Source organism: Schistocerca nitens, chromosome 8 (genome assembly GCF_023898315.1).
Source record: "Schistocerca nitens isolate TAMUIC-IGC-003100 chromosome 8, iqSchNite1.1, whole genome shotgun sequence".
NCBI lineage: Eukaryota > Metazoa > Arthropoda > Insecta > Orthoptera > Acrididae > Schistocerca > Schistocerca nitens.
The window spans coordinates 298,375,032-298,400,742 of record NC_064621.1 but is presented as its reverse complement, the minus strand read 5'-3'; the positions used below and the strand labels follow the sequence as shown (position 1 = coordinate 298,400,742).

Genomic DNA, 25,711 nt, shown 5'->3' with positions numbered 1-25,711 from the left:
CAAATACAGAATACCCCAGAAGACATGACAATGTAGCAAAAATAATACATCAAAAGCTTGCCTTACAACATAAATTTATAAAACAACATGTTCCCACTTACAAGTATGCACCACAAAATGTACTGGAGAATGATGAATAAAAATTATACTGGAACAGAACCATTATAACAGATAAAACAACACCACATAACAAACCTAACATCATACTCACCAATAAAAAGAAGAAATTAACACAACTAATCGAAATATCCATACCCAATACAACAAATATACAGATGAAAACAGGAGAAAAAATTGAAAAATACATTCAACTGCCTGAGGAAGTCAAGGACATGTGGCATCAGGATAAAGTTGACATTATACCAATTATACTATCAACTACAGGAGTCATACCACACAATATCCACCAGTACATCAATGCAATACAGCTACATCCAAACTTATATATACAACTACAGAAATCTGTAATTATTGACACTTGTTCAATTACCCGAAAGTTCCTAAATGCAATGTAACATATACTGTACAGTTAAAAGGAAGTCACGCTTGATCAAGGTCCGCAATACCTTCCATTTTTAACCAGACATAACGACTGAGACGAGAAAGAAATAATAATAATAATAATAATAACTTATCTGAAACCTAAAGATCAAGCAGACACAGAAAACCCAGCTAAATATCGCCCCATAACATGCCTACCAACAATATACAAAATATTAACTTCAGTCATTACACAGAAATTAATGACACATACAACACAGAACAAAAATATAAATGAAGAACAAAAAGGCTGCTGCAAAGGAGCATGAGGATGTAAAGAGCAACTGATAATAGATGCAGAGATGACATATCAAGCTAAAACTAAACAAAGGTCGCTACACTACGCATACATTGATTACCAAAAAGCTTTTGATTGTGTACCCCACTCATGGTTACTACAAATATTGGAAATATACAAAGTAGATCCTAAATTGATTCAGTTCCTAAACATAGTAATGAAAAATTGGAAAACCACACTTAATATCCAAACAAATTCAAATAATATCATATCACATCACAGCCAATACAGATTAAGCGTGGAATATACCAAGGAGACTCATTAAGTCCTTTCTGGTTCTGCCTTGCTCTGAACTCACTATCCAACATGCTAAATAATACAAATTATGGATACAATATTAGTGGAACATACCCACACAAAATCACACATTTGCTATACATGGATGATCTAAAACTACTGGCAGCAACAAATCAACAACTCAACCAATTACTAAAGATAACAGAAGTATTCAGCAATGATATAAATATGGCTTTTGGAACAGACAAATGTAAGAAAAATAGCATAGTCAAGGGAAAACACACTAAACAAGAAGATTACATATTGGATAACCACAGCGACTGCATAGAAGCGATGGAAAAAACAGATGCCTATAAATATCTAGGATACAGACAAAAAATAGGAATAGATAATACAAATATTAAAGAAGAACTAAAAGAAAAATATAGACAAAGATTAACAAAAATACTGAAAACAGAATTGACAGCAAGAAACAAGACAAAAGCTATAAATACTTATGCTATACCATTATTGAGCTACTCATTTGGAGTAGTGAAATGTAGTAACACAGACCTAGAAGCACTCAATACACTTACATGATCACAATGCCAGAAATATAGAATACATCACATACATTCAGCAACTGAAAGATTCACATTAAGCAGAAAGGAAGGAGGAAGGGGATTTATCGACATAAAAAAACCTACATTATGGACAGGTAGACAATTTAAGAAAATTATTTATAGAACGAGCAGAAACTAGCAAAATACACAAAGCAATCACTCATATAAATACATCAGCTACACCATTGCAATTTCATAACCACTTCTACAACCCTTTCGATCACATAACATCAACAGATACAAAGAAAGTAAATTGGAAAAAGAAAACACTACATGGCAAGCACCCTTATCATCTAACACAGCCACACATAGATCAAGACGCATCCAACACATGGCTAAGAAAAGGCAATATATACAGTGAGACGGAAGGATTCATGATTGCAATACAGGATCAAACAATAAACACCAGATATTACAGCAAGCATATTATTAAAGATCCCAATACCACAACAGATAAATGCAGACTTTGCAAACAACAGATAGAAACAGTAGATCACATCACAAGTGGATGTACAATACTAGCAAATACAGAATACCCCAGAAGACATGACAATGTAGCAAAAATAATACATCAAAAGCTTGCCTTACAACATAAACTTATAAAACAACATGTTCCCACTTACAAGTATGCACCACAAAATGTACTGGAGAATGATGAATAAAAATTATACTGGAACAGAACCATTATAACAGATAAAACAACACCACATAACAAACCTGACATCATACTCACCAATAAAAAGAAGAAATTAACACAACTAATCGAAATATCCATACCCAATACAACAAATATACAGAAGAAAACAGGAGAAAAAATTGAAAAATACATTCAACTGCCTGAGGAAGTCAAGGACATGTGGCATCAGGATAAAGTTGACATTATACCAATTATACTATCGACTACAGGAGTCATACCACACAATATCCACCAGTACATCAATGCAATACAGCTACATCCAAACTTATATATACAACTACAGAAATCTGTAACTATTGACACTTGTTCAATTACCCGAAAGTTCCTAAATGCAATGTAACATATACTGTACAGTTAAAAGGAAGTCACGCTTGATCAAGGTCCGCGATACCTTCCATTTTTAACCAGACATAACGTCTGAGAAAGGAAATAAATAATAATAATATGCATAACTTATCTGACAAAAGAAAGAATTGTTTTTGTGGAAATTTGTTGTTTTGTACATAATTATGTACAGTTTAGGGCAATAACAAAATAATGTGTAAGCTTTTGCAACTCTCCATTTTGCATTTTTGTGTAATTCGGAGATTTCATGCTTTTCCATTTTTTCACGCAAATATACAAGACCCCTAACAGATGTATTAGTTCACAAATTTACTTCTGGGCTGAAAATCAGATACTAATATGCTACACCCATGTAACGACTTATGCTTACTGTACATTCCCTTGAATATTCACTTGTAGTCACACTTATTTGATTTCGTCACTCTCTCAATCAAAGGACCTGTTTGTGGAAGCCCTAGTTCCTTTGCCACTAAATTTTCCTGATAATTTACTTTTATGTTCCGAGAATGAGATTTTCACTCTGCAATGGAGTCTGCACTGATATGAAACTTCCTGGCAGATTAAAACTGTGTGCTGTACTGAGACTTGAACTTGGGACCTTTGCCTTTGCTGGGTGGGTGCTCTACCAACTAAGCTCTCCACATACAACTCATGATGCATCCTCACAGGTGTTAGTGTTTAAAATAGATTTAACATAGTTTATGTTTGCACTGCACGCGAAAGCTGATTCCCGCATAGTAAACAATCAAATCCAAACATAAACTGCCATATGTGGAAATGATTAAACTCAAGTAGTAATGTCTACCAACACAGCCACTTGACTAGAACACAAATGTGGCACTGAGATCCACAAGGGCCTGAAGCTAACTGCTGTTGATCCCACATTTAAGTCGATATCAGAGAAACCAGTGATAGAACTTTTCTTGAACATATATATGACGTGGGCCTACAGCACAGATAAACCTGACTCACCATAAGATCAACAGTTTTCAGAAGCATGAATAAATGCTACAATCTCACAATTGATGGTGATGAGCTTTAGGCCCTTATGATTCTCACAGCCTCAAATGGATTACTGCATGATAAAATTGATAACTTAATATTCTATAACTCATTCAGAAACCCACAAAACATGATAAGTATCAGTACAACTTTAACATATACTTATGTGCAATCTAATTTTACTATATAGTGAGTGAATTAGCATATCTGAAGAATGTACTATCATCTAGCAGGATTTATGCTGAGCAAAGGGGATAAAAGTCTGCTGCAGTGTGGTACCATCTGGTGGCAATGACGTAAACTCCTAGTTCTGTTGCAAGGGCTATACTACATATGGTGAGAGAAGAGCTCTGACAGTTGACACGGCCGTGGTGCATGTGCTTCGTGCATCCACAACAGCCAATCAGATCATGAGCTTTACTGTGGCAATGCTCCAGTGCTGCCGTGGTGCTGGGTGACCGCTGCTTTTAGTCAGTTGCATCACATGCTACGTTCAGGTTTGTGTGTATATGTGTGCATTCCGCTACTTTTATGAGTTTATTGCCATGTGTATAAGTGGAAAAGTGTGTATAAGTAGAAAATTGCTGCCTGTAGTACAGAGAAGAGGGCTTTTGGGAAAGGAGCTATGCTGAAATCCCAAGCACGTGAATTTATATGCAGATTGCGCGTCTACTTTGAAAGGGAAAGGGACAATGGTGAGCCTTCAATATCAATGAGTAAAGTGGTTGAAGAGTGGCAGAAGCATTGAACATTTCTACAGTGTCAGTGAAGAGAGTCACAAATGATGATGAGGCTGCCAATTCAGCTGCGACCCCTGTTATTGTGATGCCTGGTAAGTCAAGGAAGAGATCATGTCGTGTGACTGAAACAGGCAACTTTGATGAAAGTGCTATCAGGTAACACATATATCTGTACTACAGCAGGATGGAGTATCTGACACTTATAAAGTTGATAGCATCAATGTTGGACAGTGGTTTGTTCACAGGCAGAATGACAAATCTCTCCAATGTTTTGAAAAAGATTGGCTTCCATTGGGAAAAATTTCTCAGCATGAACAGTATTAATGGAACGTGGAGACATTTTAGCATGGAGATGATGTTTCCTGCATGAGTTGCTAGCAGTAAATCTGGAAAATGTAATATCAATTGACGAAACATGGGTCAACATGTGTCATACATGTACATTTGATGGACAGACGACACATGCCATAGAACAATGAGTGTGCCAACTGGTAAGTTGGTATAGTTCAAGCTGGCTCTATGAATTGTTTTGTGCCCAGTGCTATGATGATCTTTCAGTCAAAAACAACTGTCAACTGCCATGACAAGATGAATGCAGATACATTCAAAGTCTGGTTTGTTACTCGTTTGCTACCAAATGTCAGTTCTGGTAGTGTTTTTGTAATGGACAATGTGTTGTACCAATCTGTGCAATTAAATAGGGCACCAACGGCTGCTGCAAGGAGAGAAAAAATAGTCAGCTGGTTGAAAGATAATTTTTGAACAGAACTTGTGGAAAACAGAACTTCTGGAATTAGTGAAATGGTACAAGCCACAGAAGAAGCATTATGTGATTGATACTTTAGCAGGGAACCATGGCCACAAAGTTATACGTCTTCCACCATACCACTGCCATTACAATGCAACTGAGTTCACCAGGGCTCAAATAAAAGCAGATGTTGTGGAGCAAAACAAAACCTTTACGTTGCGAGACACAGAGAGGTTAGTAAATGAGGCTGTCACACCAATAACACCAGAAAATTGGAAGAATGTCGTGAAACAAGTGTGGGAAGAGATTACAAGGTCAAACATAAAAGATGGTGCAAGAGAAGAATCCATTCATAATATTGCAATTTATTTATCAGAGAGTGAGTACAGCAGCAGCAAAGATACCAAAGACTGTGGTTGTGATGAGAGATGACCAATCAGATGATGATGATCTTGGAGTTTCCATTCTTCCACAAGAAAAATAGAGGTAACATGCTTATTTGACATTTTAACATAACATTTGTACAATTTGCTTTACCTTGTTAACGTTGAAAACGTGTGTAATTTTTATTTTGGCTGGAACCATAGTTATGGTAATTTTTTAAAATGATGTTACTGCTGTTTGACAGTAATAATTTTTATTTTATTGTTATATGATGCAGAGTTTGGCCATTGGCCATTTTCAAGAACAGTAACCTATTTACAGGGTGTTACAAAAAAGGTATGGCCAAACTTTCAGGAAACATTCCTCACACACAAAGAAAGAAAATATGTTATGTGGACATGTGTCCGGAAACGCTTACTTTCCATGTTAGAGCTCATTTTATTACTTCTCTTCAAATCACTTTAATCATGGAATGGAAACACAGCAACAGAACGTACCAGCGTGACTTCAAACACTTTGTTACAGGAAATGTTCAAAATGTCCTCTGTTAGCGAGGATACATGCATCCACCCTCCATCGCATGGAATCTCTGATGCGCTGATGCAGCCCTGGAGAATGGCGTATTGTATCACAGCCATCCACAATACGAGCATGAAGAGTCTCTACATTTGGTACCAGGGTTGCGTAGACAAGAGCTTTCAAATGCCCCCATAAATGAAAGTCAAGAGGGTTGAGGTCAGGAGAGCGTGGAGGCCATGGAATTGGTCCGCCTCTACCAATCCATCGGTCACCGAATCTGTTGTTGAGAAGCATACGAACACTTTGACTGAAATGTGCAGGAGCTCCATCGTGCATGAAACACATGTTGTGTCGTACTTGTAAAGGCACATGTTCTAGCAGCACAGGTAGAGTATCCTGTCTGAAATCATGATAACATGCTCCGTTGAGTGTAGGTGGAAGAACATGGGGCCCAATCAAGACATCACCAACATTGCCTGCCCAAATGTTCACAGAAAATCTGTGTTGATGACATGATTGCACAATTGTGTGCGGATTCTCGTCAGCCCACACATGTTGATTGTGAACATTTACGATTTGATCATGTTGGAATGAAGCCTCATCCGTAAAGAGAACATTTGCACTGAAATGAGGATTGACACATTGTTGGATGAACCATTTGCAGAAGTGTACCCGTGGAGGCCAATCAGCTGCTGATAGTGCCTGCACACGCTGTACATGGTACGGAAACAACAGGTTCTCCCGTAGCACTTTCCATACAGTGAAATGGTCAATGTTACCTTGTACAGCAGCAACTTCTCTGACGCTGACATTAGGGTTATCGTCAACTGCATGAAGAATTGCCTCGTCCATTGCAGGTGTCCTCATCGTTCTAGGTCTTCCCCAGTCGCGAGTCATAGGTTGGAATGTTCCGTGCTCCCTAAGACGCCGATCAATTGCTTCAAATGTCTTCCTGTCGGGACACCTTCGTTCTGGAAATCTGTCTTGATACAAACGTACCGCACCACGGCTATTGCCCCGTGCTAATCCATACATCAAATGGGCATCTGCCAACTCCACATTTGTAAACATTTCACTGACTGCAAAACCACGTTCGTGATGAACACTAACCTGTTGATGCTACGTACTGATGTGCTTGATGCTAGTACTGTAGAGCAATGAGTCACATGTCAACACAAGCACCGAAGTCAACATTACCTTCTTTCAATTGGGCCAACTGGCGGTGAATCGAGTAAGTACAGTACATACTGACGAAACTAAAATGAACTCTAACATGGAAATTAAGCGTTTCTAGACACATGTCCACATAACATCTTTTCTTTATTTGTGTGTGAGGAATGTTTCCTGAAAGTTTGGCCGTTCCTTTTTGTAACACCCTGTATATGTCAAAAGACATCAGACTTGCATGAAAACAGCGAAATCTGAACCGTATAACAATAAAATAAAAATTGTTGCAGTCAAATGGCTGCAACATCATTAAAGAAAATATTTATGTGTGTGTGTGTGTGTAAGGTGACTAACACTGGAAGTGCATGCGAAAAAATATTCCACCAAGGAACACATCAGTCAGCAGAATGCTGCCCCTACAGGAACGCTGGAGTGACATGGCACTGTTAGGTTCTGAAGGAGCTGAGTGTTGCCGCAGGTCGAAGGGTGGGACGGGAAGGTCTGTCACCCCGCTCCCCCCACCACTGGCTTGCTGCCCGTCCATGTGAAATACTGGCAACTGCACTGCCAGCTGTCAGAACTCTTCTCTCAACGTACGGAGTATAGCTGTGCACATTGTGAACCGTGCATGTTGTTTACTAAATCCCTGTGTATTTGGCCCATAAGGCAATTATGTCATGTGAGTTGTGCATGCACAAAAGCTCCTGAAGGTGTGCCCATGACAAAGGAATGTGTGCTCGTGACAAATGAAGCTAAGTTCCACAGTAGCACGGCAGATTTAAGTGCTGTATTTTTCAGATAGCAGCATCTATATTACGTTTAACGGCATTCAAAGAAAAATAACCAATAAATCCTCAAGGTGTTGAAAGTTAGGGTGTTCACTTGCTCTTGTGCTCTTACACAGCAGCTGCCACTGTTCCCAACTACCCAGTCATGAATACATCTGATCTGAAAATTTATCACAATAATGTGCAATCCCTGAATAATAAGATCAATGACATTAATGCACTGTTAACTGATGAACTAAAAGCTAACTCAGTGTTATGCGTATGTGAATACTGGTTTAATTCAGAATTAATTCAGAATAAGAGAATAAATAAATTCATTTTGTATTCCTACTACTGCAGTAAAAACAGCAAACAGGGTGGGGTGGCAATTTACATAAAGGAAAGTATAGATTTTACTTTTCTACCTGACTTAACTAGAACAAATGTCGAAAAGGATTATGAAATTGCAGCTATAAAAATTATTCAGTTCAGTCTGGTTACAGCTACAGTTTACAGATCACCATCTGGAAATTTTGAACTTTTCTTAAACAAAATGGAGTCATTGCTAAATAAAGTAAATAAAACGGATTGCGAGTTGATAAACTGTGGTGACTTCAATATTGATTTCCTCACAAATAGTAGAAACAGAGAGGTCCTTTAATGGCTGAAGCATAAGCTGATACCTGAGTAACAGAAACTTGTAAAACAGCTTTAGATCAATTTTTTGTCAAGAAAAGTTTACCCACCCAACACTTCTCTAACAATTTTCAATGCAGGATTTAGTGACGATCTTGCTCAAATATTAAGCTTAAAAATGAAAGGCAGTATTATTAACATGTCTTTAAGAACCACTAGTAGAAGGTATAATCAGTAAAATGTAAACTACTTCAACAGCTTATTACAGAAAGAAAAATGGTCACAGGTACACCAAACTAATGATATCAATGAAAAATTCACCATTTTCATTGATACGCTAACCCATTACTTTCAAACTGCCTTCCCACTGAAAACTGTAATAAAAAGGGGGATTCTAAAAAAACAGCTGGATCACAAGGGGAATAAGGGTTTCACAAGCTGCGACATAGTTGTGAATAGAAACGTAGATCCAAGTACTGTCAAATGTTTTTTATCCCAGTCTTTGATCACAATATTAAGTCATTTGATGATGACCCATTTCAGCCAGTAATGACCATCTTCAAATCTGTTCTAATGTGATAAAGCCATAATGGCATCGTCAAAACATATAAATACTCTCAGCAAAGCATTGTCACGTCAAACTAAATTATGGTGTAAAATGTTCTGACAATGCCATTACAGCTTTATCACATTAGGACATAGTGTGGGACAGATCTGAAGATGGTCATTACAGACTGAAACCGGTCATCATCGATGGGCTTTATATTGTGATCAAAGACTGGAATAAAAAATATTTGAATAAGGGTTTCATGCCAGAAAAAAAGACTACTCCATGAAATGTGTAAATCAAAAAACTATTCACATGAAATACACATATACTATAAAAATACTCCAAAATACTATGAAAAGTAATAAGAGCAGCAAAAATAATGCATAATGGCAAATACATTTATAATTCAGATAATAAATCAAAGGCTATGTGTAGTGTTGCAAAAAAAGAATCTGGTGAACACAGACCAAATATAAAACTACCACAAAAAATTAAAAAGTGACAAACCCCTTATGAGTAGAAACACTTTTAAATATTTTTTCACCATGTTGCTGATAATATGATACAATCAGACTTACATAAGGGCATCCAAGCCAGTCAAGTACAAAATAAGGGATTGTAGAGGATCAGTGTAAGTCAGTTCTGTCTCACAAGATGAAGTAGGTAATGCAAGAAAAGGACTGAAAATTATAGCTCTGCTGGCGTTGATAGTGTCGCTGCAACAATGTCGAAGAAGAGTGCGTCAAAGCTAATTGAAATACTTACACACTTATGCAACTGCTCACTTCACGCAGATACGTTCCCTGATGTATTGTAAACATCTAAAATCATTCCAGTACATAAAAAAGGCAAGAAAGATAACGTGAATAACTCAGACTCATACAATTTCCTCCTGCATTTCAAAAGTATTAGAAAAAATTATGTATAACAAATGTATGAAATTTGTAAATAAATACAATATCCTATGCAACGAACAACAGGGATTCATAAATAAGAGGTCAGAGACAACTGCTGTTTATGAGTGCATCAATTCCATATTAAGGAATCAATAGGAGTATTTGTTGACCTCAAAAGCTTTTGACATGGTGGACCATAAGATTTGCTGTCGAAGCTTGATAAGTACGGTATTTGAGGTCTGTCCAAGAACTGGATCAGTTCCTTCCTGAACAATCATAAGCAGGCAGTGTGCATGAAACACACAAATACCCACCTAAAAACTGTATCTGAACACTTATTAGACTTAAACAAATTAAATACGGTGTACTCCAAGGATCAGTAATGGGATCCCTTCTGCATATCTCAACTTAAATGGTTTATCTCAACTTAAATGGGGATGCATCTAAAACAATCATAATTGCAGATGACACCGCAATTCTACTAAAAGGAGACAGTAAAGAACAATTACAGCAATCAGTAAACACTGTCACAAAAGAACTTCACTGCTGGGCACAGAGTAATCAACTTGTACTAAATAGTTAAAAAAAAGCATTGCACTAAAATTCCACAATGCTCCAAACAAGGACATGTTTGTCCCATTGCTCTCGGTCAGTGATGAACTAGTTAGTAACAGAACTGAAACCAAATTCCTAAAACTTTGGCTGCAGAACAATGTTAAATGGGATAAGCATACTGAATACCTTAATGCAGAACTGAGTAAGACATGTTACTTTCTTCGCCGACTAAAATCGTGCTGTAGGGAGGAAACAGTAATGAATTCATACTACGCCTACTTCCATTCTCACCTTAAATATGGAGTTACTTTCTGGCGAACATTCAAAACAGCTAATAGCACTTTCAAACTACAAAAAAGGGCCATTAGAACCATATTTGCAAACCTATAGACTCTTGCAAACCTCTGTTTAAACTGTCTGGTATTATTTAATTACCATGTGTATATATTATATTAATAAAAATAAATGTAATAGGTAAGAACTGCAGACTGTAAGAAAACTGTGGTATACATGATCATTTTGGCAGAAAAAACAAAAATTTACTTATAACCTAAATCAACACATCTCTGTGCCAAAACGCTACTTTCCGCATAGAAGTTAAACATTATAACAAGCTTTCTGAAAACATAAAAGCTATTACTGAGGTAAAAACCTTCGGGAAATCTCTAAAGTCATATTTACAGCATCACTGCTTTTGCTCTATTAGAGAATATTTAAATTTATGAAGTGTGTTATATAAATACTTAATGCATACATTGTTTTATTGTAAGTGTAAATGAGTATGCCTAGAAATATCTCTCAATAGTGTACTCATAAATAAACTTGTCCAATGTCTTATGAAAAAGACACTTTTGTAGACAACAAGACCAATAAATACAATATAAAACTGTGGTGTTCACTGCTACTGGGCTTGGCTGACACCTGGACGGGTGACTGTCTGTGTCTGCTGTGAGGCCAGTTGAGGAACTACTTGATTGAGAAGCAGTGGCTCCAGTAATGAAAACTGACAATGGCCAGGAGAGCGGTGTACTGACCACGTGCCCCTCTACATCTGCATGCAGTGGTGCTACATATCGGCTGTGGATGACACCATTGGACCTTCTGAGGACTGTTGGTATGGAGAATAGGAATAAAAGTTTTTCAAGAAAGTGTTTTAGTTCTTCATGTAAGAGGAAAGCTCTGCTAAACATCAGTCAATTTTCATGGGGTGAGTCCATAACTATTCATTTCTTATGTGCTTTAAAATTCTATGAGTCATGATAATGTGAAAACAAAACCAACAGAACAATGAAATCAATGTTATATAAGATGGCTCTAATTGGATAGTGGTGAAACACTTCTGGCTGCATCTGTGTTATATTTGACCTTCAGCTGTGAAAGAGTGAGAATCTCTTGCCGATGGGGACTAGCCCACTAGGTGGGGAAAGAACTACATGGAAATGGGAACAGACAGTGACACACAGATCTCATTCTTTAAAGTGGTTTGAACTGCATGAGGATCCAACACATCAGTCAGCAGTAATTCATTTACCTGTCCTGAAGTACGTTGGACTGCGCTGAATCTGTGCATTTTTCTTTCAGTTAAAGTAGAAAAACCAAAATGGAAGCACCTCAGACACAAAGAGAACTTAACAACTTTTTCATCGAATGATCCAGAAAAATGTCCATTGAAACACAGTTCCATTTAGCCATGATTTCATTACATTAATTTCCTAAAATAAGTACTATTTGTAAGAGCTATGCACAGTTATTTGAAAGTGGAGACAGGGTCAATATAAAGCATGTAATTAATTACGCCAGTGGTACTGTATTACACTTCCCCAAAACTACAAAAATGAAAATGTCAAAAGTGAACATTTTGGGTGTTAGTCAAACTTAGATTAAAATCTGTAAATGTAACTATATTTTTCAGCATTTGCCATTTTTCATTTCCAGCTAAATAGGAATTAAGTAGAACGTTGCAAGCTTTTATTACAGTCCATCCACAGCAAAGTCTCATTCTTAAATTAATTTATTCTTCTCTTCTACCTTATTAATTTATTCTTCTCTTCTACCTTATTAATTGTAGGATGTGGACAACAAATAATTGTTTGACTTTCATGATATACGGTACCACTGCGAAACCATAGTAGTAGACTGTCCAGTATAATTGGATGTCTGAGGGAAATATTTGTATTTGGTTTTTTTAGGCATGGATTATTAAAATAACGCAAGCAACCAACTGTAGGCCTGAAACGATCACCAAGTTAAATCTGCATGAACTCCATAGGCATGTGATCGTGGCATTGACACCCTTCAATACCTCGTATATATTTGTGAATGGAGACAGGTATCAGTGTCACAATCATTTCAAAAACTTTCATACTTCTGGCTATATTTCACTCCCAGTTATGTATAGTCTACAACATGTCTAAAGGTAAGTTACTTGCTATCAAACTTTTTCACTACAAGATTTGTAAATCAAGTGCACATGGTTGACAAATGCCATCACTTCACAATGACTGTTATGAGGTATATAAAAGTAAATGGTAAATGTGTACAAAATCAGATTTTTTAACCCCGTACCTTTTCCAGGATCGACTGAGAAATGTTATGGAACTAAGAAAAAAAATCAGGCAGAATAAGAAGTAGGCATTTTCTATTTTCACAAGGAAAGTAAAGCTTATAAGGAAAATACAAGTGCATAAAACAATGCAGCAAAATCTTACAGACTGTGAAGACCTTTTACAATGTGAACACTGCGATGTGGATTTTCCCCTTTCCATCCTCCAGGCCTGATGCACAGTGTGAACACCAGGGCAGTGGCTGGGTATGGGCCGGTCCAGTACATATCATCCCAGCCCAGCCAGACACAGTGTGTCAATGCAGCCTTAGCCCCTCTACTTCAGCAGCCAGTGTCCTACTGTCTTATCATTTCAGCGTGTGGTTTTGTGGTATAATCGGGGGTGAGAACGCGTACCAGTTTCAGTGTAACCTAGTGTTAGTGTACCAGTGTTGTTAGGTATATTACAGGCAGTTGCCATTATTTACTTTTGTGTTTCAGCAATTGACACTAAGGGAGCGAGAAATGTGATTGGTGTAACCAGCCTCAGGAAATTGTGTTTACAGTATGAACTTCACACACACAAACAGCCAGAGGGGGACAGCATTGCGTAAGTCTGCCAGTGCCTAGGATTTGCCTTGACCTTTCTGTAAATATTTCAGCTGAGTCAGTAGGAGAGGTAAGTGAAAACATTTCGTATTGTAAGGCTCTGCTGGCAGATTTTGAAGATGATGTGTCCACTTTTGAAGTTGCCTCCCTGTCTCAAAGGCAAATTTGCTGAGTACTGACCCTTTTGGTCCAATTAGCTAACTGATCCATGATATCAATAATGATCCGTTAGTGTTACAGGAGATTTTTAAACCTGCAGTAGGAAGTTTAGGCCCTGCAACAACAGATGTTATATTTGAACTGATGGGATGATCGACCCAATAGGGACTTAGGTATCAATGAGGAAATGTATGATCAGAGACTGAACAATCATCAAACCCTCTAGTTGCCATTCTCCAGGAGGCGAAGAATTTACCTGTGGACAGTACTGATCAAGTAATTCAGTTATGTGGTTCTTAGTCAAGTTGTATGAACAAGCTAATGTATAGCAATTAGATCATGATGTTGTACTCAAACTTGTTAATCCTTTGGCAATAGGCTGTCTGACTAGAATAGTTGCAGAGGCACTGTAAAATGTGAAAATGCAGTGGAATTTTCAAAAGACCATTGTTTGTAAATGCACTGGTACTTGGAAGAGGAAAGAATTAATTGACAAATATATGTATTGGGTACAGGGCAGGAATGAGCCATTGGCTGATTATGTTAACAATGTGCATCTTGCTATTTTGGCTCATGTGTTGAAATTACGGAAAGGAAGGTGTGTGGGTGGAAGACCGATCTATGGCCTTGTTTTGGAAGAAACCAGTATGTTTATTTGATATAGATAAACTACTTGTTTCTATTGAGACTGTCCATTATAGTGAAAAAAAATGGGGAGAATTAAAGTTAGGCCATTGTGAGGGTGGATTGAGTAGTGTTTGACAAGGTAGACCAGAACAGTCTCAGTCTCACACTGTTGCTAAGGCGACATGTTTTTGCTGTTTCGAACCTGGGCATTTTGTTAGGAAATTTTGGTTGGTTGTCTGAAGGTGGGTGATTTAACAGCTTACACCAGAAGAAATGGATACTTTCTGTGTGATGTAGTAAGGTATCTGCAGGTTGTCGTAGGGTGTGCGCAGTTAAAGGCAAGTGGTCACCCTATATTTGTACCCTACTTGGGTCTGAATCTGTGAGCAATGTGGTCAATTCTGCATATCTACATCTACATGGATTCTCTGCAAATCACATTTAAGTGCCTGGCAGTGGGTTCATTGAACCACCTTCACAATTCTCTATTATACCAATCTTGAATAGCACGCAGAAAGAATGAACTCCTATATCTTTCCGTACAAGCTCTGATTTTCCTAATTTTATCATGGTGATTGTTCTGCCCTGTGTAAGTCGGTGTCAACAAAATATTTTCGCATTCAGAGGAGAAAGTTGGTGACTGGAATTTCGTTAGAAGATTCCGTTGAAACGAAAAACGCCTTTCTTTTAATGATTTCCAGCCCAAATCCTGTATTATTTCTGTGACACTCTCTCCCATATTTCACGATAATACAAAACATGCTTCCTTTCTTTGAACTTTCTCGATGTACTCCGTCAGTCCTATCTGGTAAGGATCCCACACTGTGCAGCAGTATTCTAAAAGAGGATGGACAAGCGTAGTGTAGGCAGTCTCCTTAGTAGGTCTGTTACATTTTCTGTGTCCTGCCAATGAAACGCAGCCTTTGATTAGCCTTCCCCACAACATTTTCTATGTGTTCTTTCCAATTTAAGTTGTTCATAATTGTAATACCAAGGTATTTAGTTGAATTTATGGCTTTTAGATTAGACTGATTTATCGTGTAACCGAAATTTAACGAGTTTCTTTTAGTACTCATGTGGATGACCTCACACTTTTCGTTATTTAGGGTCAACTGCCACTTTTCGCACCACTAGATATTTTTTCTAAATCGTTTTGCAGTTTGTTTTGATCTTCTGATGACTTTATTAGTCGATAAACGACAGCGGCATCTGCAAACAGCCGAAGACGGCTGCTCAGATTGTCTCCCAAATCGTTTATATAGATAAGGAACAGCAAAGGGCCTATAACACTACCTTGGGGAACGCCTGAAATCACTTCTGTTTTACTCGATGACTTTCCGTCAATTACTACGAACTGTGACATCTCTGACAGGAAATCGCAAATTCAGTCACATAACTAAGACAATATTCTATAAGCAAGCAATTTTACAATGAGCCGCTTGCGTGGTACAGTGTCAAAAGCCTTCCAGAAATCCAGAAATACGGAATCGATCTGAAATCCCTTGTCAATAGCACTCAACACTTCATGTGGATAAAGAGCTAGTTGCGTTTCACAGGAACGATGTTTTCTAAACCCATGTTGACTGTGTGCCAATAGACCATTTCCTTTGAGGTAATTCATAATGTTCGAACACAATGTATGTACTAAAATCCTGCTGCATATCGACATTAACGATATGAGCCTGTAATTTAGTGGATTACACCTACTACCTTTCTTGAATATTGATGTGACCTGTGCAACTTTGCAGTCTTTGGGTGCGGATCTTTCGTTGAGCGAAAGGTTGTATAAGATTGTTAAGTATGGAGCTAATGCGTCAGTATACTTCGAAAGGAACCTAATTGGTATACAGTCTGGACCAGAAGACTCGCTTTTATTAAGTGATTTGAGTTGCTTCACTACTCCGAGGATATTTACTTCTACGTTACTCATATTGGAAGCTGTTCTCGATTCGAATTCTGGAATATTTACTTCATATTCTTTTGTGAGGGCACTTAGGAAGGCTGTGTTTAGTAAATCTGCTTTGGCAGCCTTGTCTTCGATAGTATCTCCATTGTTATCGCGCAGAGAAGGCATTGATTGTTTCTTGCCGCTAACATACTTCACATACGACGAGAATTTCTTTTGGATTTTCTGCCAGGATTCGAGACAAAGTTTCATTGTGGAAACTGTTATAGGCGTCTCGCACTGAACTCTGCGCTGAGTTTCGAGCTTCTGTAAAGGATCGCCAATCTTGGGGATTTTGCGTCTGTTTAAATTTGTCATGTTTGTTTCGTTGTTTCTGCAACAGTGTTCTATCCCTTTTGTGTACCAAGGAGGACCAGCTCCGTCGTTTGTTAGTTTATTTGGTATAAACCTCTCAATTGCTGCCGATACTGTTTCTTTGAATCTAAGCCACATCTGGTCTGCAATTATATTATTAATTTGCAATGAGTGGAGATTGCCTCTCAGGAAGGCATCAAGTGAATTTTTATCTGCTTTTTTGAATAGGTATATTTTTCGAGGATTTGGGGATTACAATATTCAGTCTTGCTACGACAACCCTGTGTTCACTAATCCCTATATCGGTTTTGATGCCGGTTACTAACTCAGGATTATTTGTTGCTAAGAGGTCAAGTGTGTTTTCACATCCATGTACTATTTGCTTGGGCTCATGAACTAACTGCTCGAAATAATTGTCAGAGAATGCGTTTAGCACAATTTTGGATGATATTTTATGCGTACCTCCAGAATTAAACATGTATTTTCGCCAACATATTGAGGCTAAATCAAAGTCACCACCAACTGTTATCGTATGAGTCGGGTACGTGTTTGAAATCAAACTCAAGCTTTCTTTGAACCTTTCAGCAACTGTATCATCTGAACTGGGAGGTCGGTAAAAGGCTCCAGGTATTATTTTATTCTGGTTGCCAACAATGACCTCTGCCCATACTAACTCACAGGAAGTATCTACTTCAATTTCGTGACAAGTGAAACTACATCTAACAACAACAAACACGCCACCGCCAACCGTGTTTAGCCTATCTTTTCGGAACACCATTACGTTCTTCACAAAAATTTCGGCTGAGCTTATATCTGGCTTTAGCCAGCTTTCAGTGCCTATAAAGATTTGAGCATCAGTGCTTTCTATTAGTCCTTGGAGCTCTGGTACTTTCCCAACACAGCTACGACAATTTACAACTGTTATACCAATGGTTCCTGTATCTATGTTCTTTGTGTGTTCAACCTGCACACTTTGTGACTGAAGCTCATCTTGTGTTTTCCCGAGACCCTCTAACCTAAAAACCGCCCAGTCCATGCCACACAGCCCCTGCTACCCATGTAGCTGCCTACTGCGTATAGTGGACACCTGACCTATTCAACGGAACCCGAAACCCAACCACACTTTGGCGCAAGTCGAGGAATCTGCAACTTACACAGTCGCACAACCGTCTGAGCCTCTGATTCAGACTCGGCTCTGTACCAGAGGTCCGCAATCGGTCCTGTTGACTATGCTGCAAATGGTCAGCTCTGCTTTCACCTTGCAAGCAAAACTGGCAGCCTGTACCACTTCTGTTACCCGCTTGATACCATAGAGAATCTCTTCTGATCCAAAGCGACACACGTCATTGGTACCGATGTGAGCAACCACCTGCAATTGGGTGCACCCTGTGCTCTTCATGGCATCCAGGAGGACCCTTTCCACATCTGGAATGACTCCACCTGGTATGCACATGGAGTGCACATTGGTTTTCTTACCCTCCTTGTCAGCCAAGTCCCTAAGGGGCCCCATAACACTCCTAACTTTGGAGCTCCCAACTAGCAATAGTCCCACCCTCTGTGATTGCCTGGATCTTGCAGGCTGAGTGGTTTCCACTGAAACAGGACAGGCGACAGCATCCGGCTCAGTGACAGTGTCAGCCACAGACAGCACCTGGAACCTATTTGTCAGACAAACCGGGGAGGCCTTTCGTGTGTCATGTGTGGCCGCCTGGGAAGTGTTTCGCCACCTGCTTTGCCCCGGGGCAGCCTCCCACTCGACCAAAGGTGAGGGGTCAGCCTCAGTGTGAGCAGTAACTGGGTTGGCCACCGGTGAGGACCATTCGGAGGACTCCCGACACGCTGGACGCCCATTGGATCCCCACGGCTAGCCCACAACAGTGGTGCCCATCAACTGCAGCCTCAAGCTGTGTAACCAAAGCCATCACAGCCTGAAGCTGAGAGCGAAGTGTCACCAACTCAGCTCGCATCCATACACAACAATTGCAGTCCCTGTCCACACCAAAGACCGTGGAAAACTAAACTATGCAGATAAACGGACTATCGGCATGTGCTGCGCAACTGTAATGTCGACCCTGACGAAAACGCACGAACTGTGTCTAGTAATACGCAGATATTCAAGAACCTAACTACCAAAGCACTCAGGTGAAACTAAATAATTTGCCCCTGATAAGGAATTTGTAATATATCACAAAAGCGGTTTACTTTCTGATGCAAACGAAAACCCGATAACTGTGGCTATTAGATTTTAAATTTACACACAGAAACTCAAGAAACTAAACTATTAAAGCGCACCAATGATATAATGAAACTCGCTCCTGGTCAGGGACTCGTGAATGTCACAAAAGCGGTTTACTTATCTGTTGCTGCATCTATCGCGGTCAGCTACTACTGCCTGGCTGCCTGACAACATAGTGGTTGGGGAGAGAGATAATCTGGATTGTCCAGATCTGAAGTAATTAAGTTAATGCATATTTATCTGCACCTTGTCTCCCCAGCCATGTACAACAACACCGGCATGGTTGCAGCAGCTATTCTCTCTCCATGTTCACTTCATCGATGAAAATCTCCGTCTACAAATACATGTCCTGGTTGCACTGGGAGAAGGAAATTAGGACATAGCTCAATAGTAGAATGAAAACTTGTGACCTATGCATATCATAACTTTTACTTAAAACAATGCTGATACAGTATAATCCATGTGACTGTATCACACCAGCTGAAAAAACCGCAGAAAAAAAAGAAAAATGAGACACATAAAAAACCTGATAGTTTAACCTTTAACTATCTTACTGAGACAATGATACTTCCCTACAACATCAACTGATACAACTGTCCCCCGTCCCCTCCCCTCCCCACTGCATACTGGCATGATCCATATCACTGGACATAAGTGTACAGTGGTGGTACATTACACCTTTTGCACCTTTTCTGTACTTTAAACTCTTGACCTTTCAGGGTGCTGAGACCTCTATTTGCGGCCAAGTTCACCTTGTTTACTCCCAGAATGTGTCATTACATAACATATATATCTAATTGTGTTTAATGAATACTCTACAAATTATTACTACTATCCACAAAAACTTTTTAAAGGTTGTGCCAACTGGAGCATTTGAATTCAGAGTCTGTAGTTTGATTATTGGAATGTAGCCACTGCTATTGTGGCATTGTCCAGCGACGCGCATCTGACATGATGCATCCTGCACACTTGAGTTTGTTAACGTTACAGTTAAGTTGAGCTGTCCATGAGTGCTACAGTTTCACTTGTTTACCCAGAATCAATAAAAAGTATGAGACTTGTGCATAGTGGAATCATTGATGTTGTGGTGAGGTGGTCCATTATTGACGACCCAGCTAATTGTTCCTGTTGTAATCCAAATGTTTCAGTGGTTGAACCAGGCTCACACTATCAGCATCCCGAAGACACTTGAATGGGTTCAAGGTAAGTCTCAAATGCCTTTATTTGTTTCCATACCCTTTCGGTGGTAGAATGTCTTGTCAATATCCGAGTTCACCGAGGATACAAATGTTCATTACAGCCCAGAACTAGCACACGTTTCTTTCACAAGAACACACAGAATTATGGGTTTCAAACCTTCACACAATGTTCATAGCACATTTACAGTCATTAGTTGACATATGCAGTCCTGCAGAACATATTCAGCTTCATATTGCGTCATAGTTCCTACAGTCCATCATAGTGACAATAACCTGAGTGTTTACATTTTAAAATATATTGACATGCTGGGTGTTCATATTTCTTACTCCATACATACACATTTTCATCTACCATTTACATTTCTTTACATTAATATTACACAAAAATTTACATAAACACTGTACAGAAATTATACATACAATAAAGTTAATATTATGTCCATATCTTGTGATTTTATGTCAGTTACCATATTTTAGGTTTTACATGATCATTTTTATCCATTTTGCTCTCGGGCGTTGCCCTTTTGAATGTTTATCTGTGAGCAATCTGTATTCATGGTCTCATCTTACTTTAACATTACATAGACTGTCATTTTTTTCAATCTCATTTTCCTGCATTGACAAAATATTTGCATACAACATTATCACATGATACACACAAGTTTTGTGTTCATACACCGCACCTGACATGAGTGTCCATTGTAACAGATGAGTAGGAAGGAAAACTTCATAACATAAAATCGCAATAAGCCTACATAACTACACTTCGCTACATCTCTGACAAGTTTTCCAAGATGTGTCTACTGGTCTACAGGAAATGTTATGGATAGGAAGCACCGTTCATTTTTACACTACTACTGCAATCCTTCACTCATTACGGGAGAACTAATGAGCACACCATTTCATTACTATCTATTCGTGTTAACTCACTCATTTTGTGTATACAAGTGTCATCATCGACTGCAAGCAGTGTACTTCAGTGTTTGTGACTTATACCTCCTTTGCTACAGGATATCAGTCCTGTGTATTCTGATGTGCATGAATATGTCTCTATAAGAATTTTGCCATTGAATAAGTGTGAAACAATGTTGTGACAACTAATGTTAAAGTGCAAATATACTGTAATAACTCTTGCTTGGTGCTCTTCTCAGTCACATGGACTTACATTGTTTGGTCTGACCCCTTTTTATTTTGTAGCACAAGACCTAAGTTCAACCTTTTTATATATTTGGCGTACTGTAGTTTTTTCATACACACACTCACACTATCATACTCACATACATTTTTATACATATAATTATTTATTTTTGGTACCACCCTTATTCTTTGGTACCAAACTATTGTGTTCCCTATTTTACCCAGTACGTGACTCTGCATCATTCACTGGAAGGACAATTAAATACCAACTTAAAACTAAGTGCATAGTTGCTCACTGCATCCCACTTTCAATATTCATGTATTCAAATTCTGTCAGTATGCAGTTCATTCTTTATCAAACTTTTTATGAGTTGTAAGAGTGCATGTTTGAACTGTGGTTGTCATTTTGACTTACCTTTTTGCAACTGGAAAGAAAACTCATGTCATAAACAGGGCTCAATCCTATTTTTTGCAGTATGTTAAAGACTTAATTTATATTCCTTCATTCCTCGAATATAAATATCCCCTTTTGCGAAGCATGTAAATAGCCACTTGTATAAATGAAAATCGCTTGTACATAGTACCATAGTGTAAAAGACATCAGACAGTAATTTCCTCAACAAACTTTGAGAGGAGAAAGTGCCCTGTTGTCCCTCTACTTGATATATTCCATGGTGGGAAATTATTTAACATTGCAGTTTCATACCACTGGACAGAAGTAAATAACATTTTGCCCCAATGGTGCTTGCTGCCATTTCGAAACAAACTGAGGAGTTTGGTGCAGGGACACACAATCAGGGACACTGGAAATGGTCATGTTAGAGGTGAGTTCACAAGCTCGATCACAGAGGGGAGGATTATTCTGGTGTTCTGCAGTAGACCATCATGTCAATGACTTACAGCGATCTGCAGATTCCGGGCAGGTGGAAATCTTGTGCTGACCCACATCTTCATGTCCATTGAAATGACAAGAGGTTGGTGGGCATATAAGGGTACATCAATGCCACATTGCTGTTAAATTCCATTTAAGAAGATATGTTCCTTCCATTTTAGTTTGGACAACCAACCACTACATAGTTTATTTATTTATTTGTGTTCCGTAGATCCGGTATACAAAAGAATTGCATGGATGTGGAATGAGTCACAATATAAATTAACACAGTCAGTATATGCTAGTATATGCTAACAAATGCAAATTGCAATTGGTGTATAAGAAACAAAGTATGTTAATAGTTACAGGCTTATGCATTTTCTATGGTAAAACAGGGGTATAAAACGTTAAAATAATAAATTATGTGTGAGATGTATTAAGTTACAAAGTGGCAATAGCAAATATTAGAAGTAAAGTATTACATCTAAGTTACAATGTTACGTTAAAGACTTGATTAAGAGAGTAAAACGCTTTTTCCAGAAGATATTCCTTCAATTTACTCTTAAATTTTGGCATTTCAGTGGTAAGATTTTTTTTTGTCAGACGGGAGTGCATTAAACACCTTTATGCTTGAGTAGTATACTCCCTTTTGTATCAGGTGCAAGTTTTTTCTGTCAACATGAAAGTCATTTGTGCTCATATTTTTGGTGTTGTGGGTTTTGTCCCACATTGTTTGTTTTTCTGCTGTGTCAACAAGTGTTGGAACTTCAGAAGGCTTCTCTTTGCTTTTATTTCTTTGTTCATAATTAAAATGTTGTGATTCGGAATTTATAGGTGTGTTAGCCTTCAGTAAAGCACCTTTCTTATGCCGCGAAGTTTAAAATTTTGTGTAAATTGGTGTTCTGCTATGTATGATCACATGAAGTAAGCCTTAGGTACAGATAGATTTTGCTGAAACTGACAAGATTGAGATCCTGGAGCTCAGCGAAGCAGAAGATTTTGCAAACAAGGGGGAGGATCAGTTCCTGTAGAACAACCAAACTCAAATCAGATGGATGACCACAAAATCGATTGGGATCACATCTAGTTTGAGGTAGTTGTACACCACAGTAATGATAGTGGGAATAAAGGCAAAGATGATGTCAAGTCACGACACAGTGAATGTGCAACAAAAATAGTGGACTGCAAGGCTCAGAAGAGAGTCAGATCCATCACACCCAGTCGACCTGTCTTGCGACCATGCTCGCGTACATCCTTCTGTAACAATAGGGCAGAAGTCAAGCAGGATGAGCAACATCTATTAACCTTCTAAAATAAAATGGACGACAGGGCAATGAAGAGGGAAAGGAAAATGGAAGACATGGCAGCGAAGAGAAAACAAGAATTTATATAAAAAAAGCAAAGACGATGTGGAAAAGTGGGCACAGGAAGTGATCAAGAAAATTAGAACAGAAGTGAAAGATGAAAGTAAAAGGATCCAAACATTAGCTGTACGAGCCTTGAAGGAAGTACGGGAGGCAAAACTGTTAGCAATGGCAGCAGATAAGAAAGCAGAGAAGGCACACAAGATAAACAAGAAAATGTTGCAAAATATTGAGCAGTTAAGAGGTCAGGTTCAAGACTTGATAGAAGAAGAGGTAACATCATTATAACCACATAATATAATCATCATTCAACCCGCCTATTTTCATATTTCCACTTTACAGTCACGTTCGTTTTCAACTTATTCTCTTTCTACATCCATTTTTTTGATAATTCTATGTCTCGGAATTTACATTATTTATAGCCTCTAACAGTAAATGCTTCTTCTAAGCAAGCTCTCCTAAAACTATATTCAGCATGATATACATACATTCACCGGAAAAGCAAGGCAGCCAAATTCATTGTCATATACACAAAGATATGATCAATATTTTATCACAAAGGCAGTGCAGCAAAGTATCTTATACCATGCGTAAGCAGCGAAAAAATCATTATGGTAAACCAATATACAAAATGAAGAACACATTCTTACTCTAAGACAAGGGAAGAGTAGAGCAGATGTTAGAAGGAGGGCAAACCGAATGATATACATAAGTGAGTACCACAGCACAGAACCAATGATCTGGTGAGCAATGTAGTGAGTCTGCTACTGAGCAACACTGCTATTTGAGAGCCGAATCAGTTCAGGACAGTCTCACAGAATCAAAATTGTATGGACAAGCAGATGATGGGTTTGACTTCAAACGCTTTGTGTCAGTGTGGAAGTCCCAAAACTATAGAGATAGTGATAACACATTGCATCCAAAGATGTTTATTTGGAAATTCAACGTGTCACTACCCCACACCTGTGGGACCAGCAGGGGCAGTGTCACATGAAGAAAGTGTACGATTGCTGCAACACGTGTATCGAATAATGATGAATTGAGCATCAGATTATGTCCAGTAAGGATCTGGTCACCTCAAGATTCAAGAGCCCAGTTAAACTTTTTGAGGCTCTGGTTAATTCACGTATGACAAGCAGAGCACTGAAATGCAGATGTGGCCTGATTACTATGACAACATCCAGCAGAGGAGGAATAATAACAGGGATAATCGGCAAGCAAACAGAGACAGGACAACTGGTGACAGCAGACAACACAACTATCCATATCAGAAAGAATGCTGGAACAACCACTATCACAACAGAAGGCATAAAATGTGACAGTTTGGACAGAACAGATTTAGTTCAGATCCAAATACTGCACATGAGGATGCAGCTGAGATTTGGCCACCCAACCCACACAGCAATCAATGCCATGAAATGGTAGGCAACAATGACAGAAGTAACTGTGGGACAGATCACTCAGATACCAGCAAAACAGCCACTTGAAATCATTCACTGAATTGAATAGCTGACTAGGCCACAGGAAACAATAGTTTAATTTGTATTTCTGTTAAGCAGATGATAATTGTGTCATGTTGTATTCCAGGAATTTTCTGTTAATTTAATAGGGTATGTGTGCTCCTTCAAATTTTGTACATAGGTATTGCGTTGTGTATTGCATTGTGAAACGCTGGGGCCTGATTTTATGTCACCTCTTAGAAACACTCACGTGGAAGGATGGAAAGGAAAGTTCTGGATTATAAAGAGTGATGAAGATGAGAAGATGCACTGTCTGACATTTTTATTTTCATTACTGCGGGTAGGACAGGAATTGTGAGACATCTGTTGAGTGGCTGTGACAAAGGGAGAACCATCTGATTCCCAGTTTAGATTTACATTTCTCATAAAGTTATTGTTTTGATTAGTCGAGAGGAAGACTGTAAACAGTGCAGGCCTTTGTTGTCACCTGTGCCAGTAATGCCTTCTTAGGATGACAAATTATGTATTCTGGGACTAATCCACACCACCATTTCATGGACCCAT

At 38.5% G+C, this 25,711-nt stretch overlaps 1 long non-coding RNA gene across 1 annotated transcript in view; it reads left to right on the top strand.

Moving 5' to 3' along the window:
• LOC126198751 (uncharacterized) overlaps positions 1-25,711 on the top strand; it is a 105,276-nt gene that overhangs the window by 59,771 nt on the left and 19,794 nt on the right. Inside the window, exon 2 of the long non-coding RNA XR_007540098.1 lies at positions 20,265-20,319. This is a non-coding gene — a long non-coding RNA (uncharacterized LOC126198751). The remainder of the gene's footprint in view (positions 1-20,264; positions 20,320-25,711) is intronic.